Here is a 13,094-nt window from a genome sequence, read left to right on the forward strand (position 1 = left end):
ACCACTTTTTCTTCATTTTTTCTTTGTCTGAATTTATAACTTATTTGCTTCTTCTATTTTAAAACAACAAAACCCACAAAAACAAATATTTTCTTTTAACCCTGAATCCTATTAGCTTCTGCTTCATCACTTCGCTTTGTTTACTGCCAACCTCTTGAAAGTACTAGTTTAAAACTTGATGTTTCTGCTTCCTTTCATGTCAATCACCTCAATAGCCTCCTGGATCCACTCTGAATCTACTCCTCAGTGCAGATATTCCTCACCTCCTCACTTGGAGCTCCTTGAATTTCTTGTTTGCAACAGGACTAATCCTGTGTGTGAGGGACACATCGCCCTAGATAGGGCAGTTAGAGTGTCATACTCATCTGGACTGAGTGGGATCCATTTGGAGGGGTCTGGACTATGTGATAATGATATTTCGAGTCCTCTCTTTTGCATTGCAATATATTTCTGACAACAAAAACTCCTGCTGACAGAACTGGAAAAATTTGAGCTACATGGATTTGAGCTACATGCATTCTACCATCCCCATTAACTTTCTGTATCTTGTATTTGTCATTTCATGTATTTTTCCTAGAGTACAAACTATTCTTCTTAACATCAGCTGTAGCATTACACCTTAACTTCAGTAAAGAGAGCCCAAAATAAAACTAAAACACTGAAAATAAACTATAATAAACATCTGGATGAAAATGTCCAAGAAAATAATGGTATTATTCTTTTCTATGACAAAAACAATTGGCTCCCAAAACAAAACAAAACAGTGCCTAAGAGGAGGTAAAGGAGGTGAGAAAGTGGCTATCGTATAAACCCTTATGACCAGAGCACTTGGTTTCATTTTTCACCATGATTTTGAATTTCTACTCTTAATAATATTTCCCCCCTATTTTCTCACTCCAGTTTTTTTTTTTTTTTTTAATTTATTATTGTATGCCTTTTTGTTGTAGTACACTTAAATCTTTGAGGGGAAGTAAGGCAATGAACAAATAAATGCATAACAAGTAAGACATATTGACAGCTTTATTCTTCTAAATATTGAAGGAATACTGACTTATGGCAGCATCCTCCTGGGTCAGAGGGTGAGGTGGTCATTTGAGGAGTATTTGTATGAGGAAATATCCTGGGGTGGGTGTGGTGCTCACGTCATAGGAACAGTAAGGACACAGAATAAAAATAGTCGGGAGGTTAAGGTATTTGTGACTATAATTTTTACACAGCAGCTCGGATGTTAAAATTAAGCATAATATGAAGAAAATCAATGACTTTTCTTGCAATAATTTGTTTTCATTTTTTTTTCCCCTCTTGGTTGTAAGAAGGTACCTATTTTATTTTTTTAAGTCCCTCTGAGGAATCTTGCACCCCAGTCCCCCAAACGGGGCAGTATTACCAAAATACCTTAGAGTTGCCCCTCCATGAACTCGGGTGGCCTCTGTTCTTGGTAGGAAAAAAAATATATCATCAATCTAATTTCAGAGGCCGATGAGAATAAAACTTTTACTGGGCTTCATCAGCCAGACCTTAGATTGAAATGCGGGCCCATTTCACTCCCTATTTCATACTTATCTTTCAAAAGTCATGGAGAAGGCTGCAAAAGTCAGTATCCAACTGAAATCCTGAGTTAAAATTGTTTACAGTTGCCTGGGACAGTAATTAATCTGAAATCATTACTTGTCATTACCTGGCTCCCTGAATATGCATTCAATTAGTTAGGAACTTAGATAAGGAGTGCTATTAGCACAATTAAATATTCCTCACAAATTCCATTGGCTGAATCTGAACATTTTGTTTTAATAGAGTCGCTGATAACTGGAATGTTTCCACAGGAATAGGTCCCATGGTCTGGATAATAAGTCTGGTGAGGAATAAGTGAAGGGATTTTGCAATTTTGAATCACAAAGAGAAGATTAAATCTCTTATCAACATTGGAAGATCAACAGAGAGAGAAGGAAGTTGTCCACGGATGTGTTACTAGTGATGGCAAAGCTGGAAACAAATTACAGAATTACAAAAAGGCACACTTAAAATCAATGAAAGAGAACTAACTCTGTGCAATGTGATAGGCTGATTGTAAAGTCCCCATCCCTGGTGGATGATCCCAAGTCTGCAATGTCATAGAATGACTCCCACTTCCACAGCCTAATTGCAGATGCCAATGAAACTGGGCTGGGGGCAGCCCTGCCCATGATGTCTATAACATTCTCCACTTGATTGTCCTGGAGACTAGATTTACTCAATAATACAAAAGGTCAAAAATCACTTCTATCAAAAGGATTTAATCATTCACTCAGAAACAGAGTGAGCTACGTCAAAAGAAAAATGGTTTTCCTTGTTTGGGCAGTATTCTTTATGTTGGGTTTAAATTGACTCCCGTAATGTAAACTGAGACTAACTTGCAGTCTAATTCCAGTTGTTCTCACTGAAGAGAATTTTCAGAAGCCACAGTTTGGCAGAACGTTCAGCTTATTCAATGAAGAAATTGATAAGGCAAAGACAGGCATGACTCTGGAGCCAAGGGGATGTACAAATGCTCTGTGCTTTTTGGCCTTGTTAGAAAAACCTCCACCCATCTTACAACTATCTTTTACAACACGTCGTAGACACTGGGATGTTTGGGTCCTAGTCTATGCAGCTAACATAGGGACAACTGTGTCCCTTCCTTTAGGGACTTAATAAACCTGAGGGAGAACCCTACGTGCAAACATAAAATTTCCACAGAAAACTATAAGCACTGAAATTTTAAGCATAAAATAAGCAGTTCCTTGCCCTCACTTATTTCAGTTTTTCCATCTGTAAACAGAGTGTTGATCCTTTAAGAAGGCTTTCCAGTTCTGAAATAATTACGACTAGTACTTAATCATCAGCTACCTGGAGCTACGACCTGCACCCTCACCGGAAGGTGGGCTTCCCAAGACATCAGTAGAATCCCACTGCAGCTTCCAGGCACATGGTAGAACAACGAATCTCTATTAGTGTCATAAACTTATTGTGTGTTTGTAATGGTAAACATCTCACCTCAACAGTTGACTTATGTCTGCTTTTTAAACAACTGCAACAGATGGTTGACACTTGAACAGAATACATAATTACTCTGCAATCTAACACTTCATTCTTATTTGTTGTTTCTCAAAGGAGAGAAGCTGTGCCTTATGCCATTGGGTCTAATCTGTTAGTTTAATCAGAAGCAGTGCTAGGAAAGCTCTCAAGAGAGATGAGCTGTGGGAGGATTCCTAATCCCAGCCTTTCGGGGACATTAAAAAAAGCTGGGGGGCGGGTGGTGGAGAGAGAAATCTTAGTACTTTTTAAAAACCCATGCCTCATTCTCATTTGTGTTCCAGATGAGGAAAGTTTTTATACATGTTTTTTCTCATTTCTTCTACTTCACCTCCCTTAGCCTCAATTTCTTCATCTGGGTTTGTAATCCCTAACTCAGAGGCTGCTCTGAATAGTAAACGGAATAACTCCTGGAAAGACCTAGCATAGAGCTTGGCATATAGTGGACACTCCACAAATATCGCTATGGATAAATTTAGGTGAAACTGAAGGGGCATCAACTCCTACTTGTTCTGACACTGTTAATGTGATTCAAGTTAAGTCCTTGCACCCGCCCATTCAACCAGTGACCTTTCTCAAACCCACATTTCAGGAAGAAGCCTCCAACAATATTTCTCTCCCTCTTTTATGGAATCTCTTCTGCAAACATTGCTTCTCCACACTCTTAACCAAGGCAGCTCCTAGGTTGGCATAAGTCCCTGGAAGCCCAGAAATCCATCTACCCTTCTTTACTCAACCGTTCTTATTCTCCATGCGAATCTATTCCAAATTCCACTCCCTTTGCTGATTCAAGAAATCTTAAATCAAATATGCCACTCCCTCCAAAGTTTACATTTATAGAATAGTGCTATTGTCACCTTACTTGTTTTATGTGTGATATATTCATGGGGATTTTGATATTCACCTATCTCAAGCTTGTCAGAGAACTATGCTGTTTCAGAGAACAAAACAAAAATCTATGTCTGAAAGGCAGAGGGTTGTCAAAAAATGGAATTTGGTGTATCAGAAGAAAACAATTCTACTTCATCCAAAGTATCCTAAAGCTTTCAGATGACCCTTGACCGGCGATAATACCATATTTATTTTGGAAAAGATTACATGCCATCAAAGACCACACTAAAATTTGGTAATCCAATGAATTTATGCAACTCAAGAAGGCAATGGAATTTAAAGTCTTTAGGGAAAGGGCAGCAAAGTACCATCTAGAATAATTTACAAAATGTAAAGAAAAGAAATTAGGTAATATAAAACATATAGAAAGCTAATTGGAGGGGTCTTAAAAATTCAATCACCATAGAGGAGAAATGCATATTTATTGAGTTCTATGCTAAGTAATTCACATATTTCACACACAAGAAATGTGGTAACATACGCAATGTTCTTAGCATAGAGGGTGGCATGTAGTGAATGCTTAGTAGAGGCTGAGTACTATCATCTCACTCAATTTCAGAAACATTTCTGTTTTGCAGATGAAGAAAATTGGTCTCTGAATATTTGGGCAGCCAGGCAAACTTCACAAAAAGAGAATGTGGTGAAATCAGGATTCCAAGTGAATCTTCCAGACATTAAATATCATCCATTTTTTTCTACTGTGCTACACGACTTGCCATTTGAGCTGAGAAAGAGGACTTTTATTTCAGAGAATGCCCCATTACTCATTCACAACTCCAATCTTGGCAGATGCAAACACAACTCTACCTCTTCTACTCCAGAGGTAGAAGACACTCGAAATCTGCTTCCAAGTGATACTTAAGCCCATTGTGAGAATTTTAGCGGACTTCAAGTATATTCACTCATTCAACAAATATATAATGAACATCCTACTGTATGTCAGGAACTATTCTAGGCACATTTGCAGCACAACACCCCAGAACTCCTGCTCATCCCAGTCAACACCCTCTCCAGAGAAACCACTCTTCTGATGTCTATCACCATATATTAATTTTGCCTGTTCTTGAACTTCATAAAATTTGAATTAGACAGGTTGTACTCTTTCTTGACTGGTTTCTTCCACACGGCATTTTATGCTTTACTTTTAATTTAGCATTACATAATAAATGGTTTCCTTCAGCAAATTTCATTCAACAGAGATTTATGGAGTGTTAACCAGGTGACACACACTGACGCAGACACTGCAGGAATATTCACTATACCCATTACTATTCAACAATATATTGAGGTTCCAAGAAATAAAATAAGAAGGAAATTTTTTTTAAAAGATAAAACACTTGGAAGGAAGAGATTAAAATAATCTCTTGTTTTGATGGTGAGGTGACTGCTTACCTAGAGAATCTTAAAATATTATACTAGAATTAATGCAATATTTGGTAAGGTGATGAAGAAAAGATACATTTAACAATAGTCTTTTTCTGTTGTAACAATGCACTTCTAGAAATCAAAATAGACTTTTTCATTTTTAAAGGTATTATTGGGCATGAATGCCCATGTATTTGTCCTTCTTGACACATAGGGATAAATAAGTTAACAAAAGAAACAAAACCCTTGACCTCATTGAACACATATTCTAGAGAGGATAAATAAAATATAATCTATAAACACAATAAGTAAAATTGTATGGTAGGCTATAACTTGAAAAGTATGTTAGAAGTGGAAAATTAAGCAAGGTAGGGGGAAATTGCCAATGCAAAGGGGGTACAGTTCTAAATGGAGAGATCATACTCTCAAGCTACCTTAAATCAGTATAACACTGGATGGGGAAAAAAGGGTCATGGAAAAAGAAAAGAAGATCCAGACTTGGCTTTAAATATGTACCATAATTTAAGGTATAATAGAGATGTTATTTTAATTTAGAGGAAAGAGAAGTGTGCTATTTATAAAATAAAGCTGGAACAACCACTATCCATCTAGATGTTAATAAAAGTGGACCACTCTGCTATACTATGCAGAAAAAATAAGTCCCGTTTAGGATAGAGACCAAACCTAAATGTAAAAATTGATAATAACAAAATGATGTAAAAGATCTCTCATGAAAAACTAGAAAGATAATACATCCTTCATTCCTACATATTTATTGCACCTTGTTTATGCTCGGTGTTTGAGGCACATAAATGAACAAAACACAGAGTTCCATGTTTAATAAGTAGCAGACAATAAATAACAAGCAAAATAAACAATTATATGATTGATTTTGTCAGGAAATAACAAATGCTATAGAAAAAAGGAATAAAGAGCATAAAGGAGTGAAAGAGAGGTTGTGAATGCTGAAGCCAGAGTGGGTGGGTAGAGAGTAGGTCAGATTACAATACTAATTAATGCCAAAAGATAAGACTGAAAATGTGGCACTTGAGCGAAGACTTGAGGAAGGTGAACTAGTTATTCAGGCAGATTCCTTGGGCAAGAGAACCCTGAGCAAAGTCAAGAGTTGATATAAAGGTTCTAGTGTGGGAGTGTGCCTTGGGTCTTTAAGGAAAAGCAAGGTAGGTATGTGGCTACAAGAAAGTGAGTGGGGTGGGGGAGGGGGATTGAGAGATAGAATTGAATCAGGTCACATAGAGCACTTCAGGCCCTTTTAAGAACTTCATGTATAACCATTACATCTGAAAAACTAGAAATCAAGCCCTATTTGACAAGATAGAAATTAGAAATCTTATTGATTTACATACCATAAAAAAGGAAATAGACAAAACAATAGATTTGGAAAAAAGTATTTGCAGTACCTAAGATTCACTATATCTATACTATACACTAAATAGAAAAATGCAACAAGAGTATTAAAGACAATTCACAAAAGAAAAAAATAGAAGAGTTCAACAGGTATATGAAGAATTTATCTACCTTTCTAGTAGTTAAGTCAATGAAAATAGTGACATATGGATATATGTCTGTAAGACTGGAATAAATTAATAAAAAAGCTTTAATTCTAATCACTGGCTAAGATTCACAGTTACACTTGGTAGTAGACATACGAATCAATGCATTTTAAAGCAGTTTGTCAACATCTAGTAAGATTAATGACATTTATGGAAACTATAATTTTAATTGATTGCTTTTACACCTTTGCAAGTCTTTTTATCATAACCAATTCAAATATTTATATAAAATTTGACTCTACAACCTGATTGTGTGTATATGTGTGTGTGTGTATGTGTGTGCAAAAGAGTGCATGTGTGCACACATACTCATATAGGTGTTTTTGGATGGGCTCAACATTGGAAAAAGATGCCCAGTGATTTTGGCTTTGGCACCAGAACCCTGATTTAGTCATAAACTTGTCTGCTTTGTTTTATACATAATAATATACATATAAGCATGCATAAGTATATATATTTTTAGATTTATATTTCATATATATGCAAGTAATTTTGGCATAAAAATTCAAGCTTACAAAAACAGGCTTTCTTTTATTCCAATATTCATTTTTTGTTGTTGTTGTGGAAACTAAGGCCCAAAGAAACATCCAACTTGACAGAGCCTGTGAATAATAAAGCCAGACACAGCTCTTTTTCTTTCTTTTTTAAAAAATCATGCCAATGTTCTTTTTGGAAAAAAGAGCCTGAGAATTTTGAATTAGATGTGTTCACATAATATATTGCTTGCTTGTCTTCTCTTAGTCCACTCGAGATTTTTTCCACTGTGTTCCAGAGTCTCCCAAACTTTTTAAAGTTTATGCCTGAAATAAAGTAGCATGCAAAAGTTCTCTGTACTGAGGACAAATGTGTTGATTATTGTGTTATATTTCCCATTATAGGAACATCAGAGAGAAACATCTGGACAACAAGTGGCCAGGGAGCAGAAATGGAGGATTACTGGGAAATGCATGCAATACTGTGGACAAGGGACAAAGGATTCTGAAGGCACTGATGCCAAAAAATTCATATCAGAAAAGAGCAAAAAAAGAGGATTTTGTCCCAAGATTTTTTAAAAAATGACAAATACAAATATCAACATAGGTCCATAGATGTTTTAAATTTTATTCCAAGTGGAAAAAAAGTCTTGCAATTTTGTTGAACACTTTCTTTAGGCAATAAAGCTTACATTTATTTACAACCTCACATTTAATCATCCTGATCTATGTCTAGATTTATATAAAGAAAATAGCCAAGACCAAGAGAAGAGAAGCAACTTGCCTAAGGTCACAGAGTCAGCTATCAGCACTTCCATAACTGGACTTGTATGTTCTGACACATTCATTATCCCCTACCTTTCCTCACGGAATAACCTGGGGTGAGATCTTGAATGACTGCAGAAAACGGAGAATCCATAGTTCCAGGGACACAAAAGTAAAACGAAAGCATTTTCAAATATACCTACTATAACTGAGCAGAACACATCTTCTGCAATGCTGATATCAGCTTTTTATTTCTGGACACAGATAAAAGTTACATGCTGTACATCACCGCTGAGGACATAGCTTCTTGAGGGTGGAAGACAGATGATTCATCTCCTATTATTTTGTATCTTTTTGACTTCATAATACATATTATTTTCACTGAGCTTTGAGCACTTTGAAATCATGAAATATATCTTTGATTTTTGGTCCTTGGGGCAAGCTTAATATGATCACAAAGTAGATGTGGATAAATGAATGAATGATTGAATGAATGAATGAATGGGTGCATTTCCAACTTACAAGTGCAAAAACACTTCTACTTGTGGACATATGACCTCAGGAATTTGTTGGTGACTCCCAAGCCCTTAATCACTGAAATCACTTATTATCATATATGTGTGTGTGTATGTGTGTGTATGTGCACACTGAAAGTCGCTTCCCCAGTGTTGTCAGTCAGAATCATTCAGTACTTAGGGCACTTTATGTTTTGGTATGACTTCAGAATAAATGTATCTTCTTGAGCCACTGATCATCTTTGATTTGAAATACAATTTGGGGGAGGCTATCATAGGTCAGTTACTATGCCAGGTGTTAGGAATAAAAGAGGCAAAAACAATTTCTCTACATGTGTAGAAACTCAGAGATAAGTTTAGGACAAATACGTACAAGGAACCAGAGAGCACTAAGAAGGGCTTTGGACTTGTATTTGGATGTGAGACCTGAAGGATGAATATAAACTGCATGCAGAGACGGTGGGCATAGGAGTAGGCAGTGGACTATTTGGGGAAGCTTTTACAGACTGATGGATCTTCATGTGTGAATGGCACATGGTACATGAGAAGATCTGAGAGAAGATATACTTTCATGAATGTGGAGTGTCTATGTTTACCTGGAATGATAGGAAAAAGGAGATAAAATCTGAGAGCAAAGAGAAAATAAACTCTGAGAGAGAGGAGAAAAAAGCGATAAAATCTGAGAATAAGCAGTACCAAATCACAAAGAGCCTTGTAAACTTAGCCTAATATCTTATACTTTATCAAGGGCTTTGAAGGTTATTGAATGGTTTCAAGTAGGGGGTGCAGTGTTATCTTCAGATTGCTTTTGAGAAAGATTACTCTGCTGTGTGAAAACATGGTGAGATGGGCAACACTGAAAGGAGAAGATATGTTTCTTCATCTAAGATGCTAACACAGTTGGAAACCAGCAGGGTGTGTTTGAAATGGGTCCTGTACCATTTGATACAATAGTGCAGGTAGGATTTAAGACAGAGCCAAACACAGAGCCTGGCACAAAATATGCATGCAAAATATCTCAGTTTCTCCCCACTCACTTCTAATTTCCTCCTTTTCTCTTGTCCTATAATTTTCTTCAGTGCTATTATTATACATTGCTTATGTTATGTCTGTTTTATGTATGTGTGTGGGAGAGTGGGGTAAGAATTGGCCTACCTACAGTCAAATCTCCAGGCAGCACCGAGTCTTTCAAGAATCACATTCCACTTCTTATCCGTAAAAACACCAAATGGCGGATGATGCTGGTGCTGCGGGAGGGCCCGGAGGCCCTGGGGGCCCTGGAATGGGAGGCCGAGGTGGCTTCCTCAGAGGCTTCAGCCGAGGCGTCCTGGGCTGGGGCCAAGGCCATGGAGCTCACAGAGGCAAGGCTGAGGACGAGGAGTGGCTCCCCGTCACCAAGCTGGGCCGCCTGGTCAAGGACATGAAGATCAAGTCCCTGGAGGAGATCTATCTCTTCTCTCTACCCATTAAGGAATCTGAGATCATTGACTTTTTCTTGGGGGCATCCCTCAAGGACGAGGTTTTGAAGATTATGCCTGTGCAAAAGCAGACCCGTGCTAGCCATCAGACCAGGTTCAAGGCATTTGTTGCCATTGGGGATTACAACGGACAATGTGGTTAGGGTGTCAAGTGCTCTAAGGAGGTAAGCCACTGCCATCCGTGGGGCCATCATTCAGGCCAAGCTCTCCATCGTTCCAGTGCAGCAAGGCTACTGGGGGAACAAGATTGGCAAGCCCCATACCATCCCTTGCAAGGTGACTGGCCGCTGTGGCTCTGTGCTGGTGTGCCTCATCCCTGCCCCCAGGGGCACTGGCATCGTCTTAGCCCCTGTGCCCAAGAAGCTACTGATAATGGCTGGAATTGACGACTGCTACATCTCGGCCAGGGGCTGCACCGCCACCCTGGGCAATTTCGCCAAGGCCACTTTTGATGCCATTTCCAAGACCTACAGTTATCTCACTCCTGATCTCTGGAAAGAGACAGTGTTCACCAAGTCTCCATATCATGAATTCACTGACCATCTTGTAAAGACCCACACCAGAGTTTCCATGCAGAGGACGCAGGTGCCAGCTGCAGCCACCACATAGTTTTATATGAGAAAAATAAAGTGAATGAAGCTGGTTTAAAAAAAAAAAAATCACACTCCAGTTCTTTTAATGCCCTTTTAATTTCTTTTTAGTTCTATTTTGAATAGGACTCTCTCTCCAGGTGTTCCTTATCATGTGTTGGGAAAAAGAAAGGGGAGAAAGTTATGATTGTCCTTTCCTCCAGTCTCTGAGTGTGACATTGTTCTGTCCATATACAATCTCCCCAATTTTCAGGTATACATAGAGGTCAAGGAAGACATTTTTATCATCCTTTCCCTTATACGTCCTTGTTCTCTGTGATCTTCTTAACAAGAACCTGTGGTGAAGTAGTAAGTTGACGAGGTCCACCTAGACCTGATACTATTCAATATTCATTAACTGCTTCTCTCTTTGAGGGGAAGGAGGTAAATATACCCTATCTGATCAGATGGTATAATGGTTAATTTTATATGTCAACTTGACTGGGCCACAGAATACCCAGACATCTAGTTAAACGTTTCTTTCTGGGTGTGTTTGTAAGAATGTTTCCAGAAGAGATTAGCATTTCAGTTGGGGGACTGAGTAAAGCAGATGGCCCTCCCCAATGTTGGTGAGCATCATCCAATCCATTGAAGGCCTGAATAGAACTAAAAGGTGGAGGAAGGTTGAGTTTGCTTTCTGACTGAGCGTTTGAGATGGGACATTGGTTTTCTCCTAAACTTCGACTGGGACTTACACCATCATCATTCCTGGTTCTCAAGCCTTCAGACTCAGACTGGATTTACACCATTGGCTCTCTAACTCTCTCTATATATATCCTATTTATTCTGTTTCTCTGGAGAACTGTACTAATACTGATGTTAAAATAGAAAAATTATGTCAAAAGGTTGTTATGGAAGAAGAAAATGTGTTACAGTGAAACAAGTTTCATTTCCATAGTTCCAACTGCTCTGGAATTAGGGGCAATTTCTCCAGGGATGGCAGCTTGACAGCACATGGCTGAGTCTCTGAAAGGCTATATGATCACTTTTCTAAGTAAACTGTGGAGCGTCTCTTCATTGAGATAAAATGCACAGATCCAGTTTAAAGGAATGCTACAACCCCCATCCACCTGACAAACTATTGTCTTAAATGTCAAACAAAAATATCACACTTCTATGAAACTTTCCTTAATCCCTCAGGTAGAGAATGTTCACAACTTCCTCTGTGCTCAAAAAATCTTGTACACTAGGTTTCACTGCACAGTACAAGCTTGTATTACACTGTATAATTTAAATTTTCATTTGTGTATCCATTGGTCCCACTAGTATCTTGTGATTAGATTATGATTTTATCATGCCCTCTCTCTGTACATTTAGAACTTTCACATAAAAATAGGTGGTCAGCAAAAAAAAGAAAAGAAAAAATGTTTTTAAAATTAATGAATGAATCAATCCATACAGGCTCTGAGAAATGCCTCCTAAGAATTATTTTTTAACTTTTTATTTGGAAATAACTATAGACTCATAAGAAATTGCAAAGACAATAAATAAAGGTTCCCTGTGCCCATCACTCAGCTTCTCCTAATGGTAACGCCTTATATAATTATTGCATATTATCAAAACAGGAAATTGATATTGGAGCAATACAATTAACTGACCTTACTTGGATTTCATTTGTTTTTGTATGTCCTAATTTTTCTTTTTTTGTTTTTGTATGTCTGTGTATATAGTTCAATAAGATTTTATCACCTGAATGATTTGCAGAATAGAAACACAGAACTGTTTTGTCAGCACTAAGAAACTTCCCTGTGTTCCCCCTTTATAGTCACACTCTCCCTTTCTTACCTAATCCTTGATAATTATTGACCTGTTCCCCATTTCTGTAATTTTGTAATTTTGAGAATATTACATAAATGGAATCATGCAACATGTAACCTTTTAAGACTGTAATTTTTCACTCAGTATGATGCTCCTGAAGTCCATCCAACCTGTTGAATTTATCTGTAGTTTGTTCCTTTTTATTGCTGATTAGTATTCCCTTGCATGGATATACCAAAGTGTGTTTAGCCAGATGCCTAAGACTTTATTTGATTTTCCCAAGTTTTCTATCATTACCACTTAATGCTTATACTTCTCATAGATGACGTAATTAAATATCTCCCCCCCAGGATTCTTTGTGTAAGTGCTTCCAGTCAACTTCTTTTCTATAAGCCATTTCACCTAATCTGAAGTCCTTACTGTGCTAGGGAAGAATAACTAGACATCCAACTTGGCCCTCTATCATTCTCCAACCCAGCACCAGCAATAGCTCTTTCTCAGTAGTAAGGACATAATATTTATAGACTCTTGGCAAGAGTTTGGAACTGTACAGGTTCACAGTAAGTAATTTCGGTAAATGTTCCTAATTCACTCT

General features: G+C 37.7%; 1 pseudogene; it reads left to right on the forward strand.

Moving 5' to 3' along the window:
* Window positions 1-9,862: 9,862 nt before the first annotated feature.
* Window positions 9,863-10,721, forward strand: LOC137753253 (small ribosomal subunit protein uS5 pseudogene; annotated as a pseudogene).
* Window positions 10,722-13,094: the final 2,373 nt, after the last annotated feature.

The sequence above is a fragment of the Eschrichtius robustus genome, chromosome 19 (genome assembly GCF_028021215.1).
Source record: "Eschrichtius robustus isolate mEscRob2 chromosome 19, mEscRob2.pri, whole genome shotgun sequence".
Lineage (NCBI taxonomy): Eukaryota > Metazoa > Chordata > Mammalia > Artiodactyla > Eschrichtiidae > Eschrichtius > Eschrichtius robustus.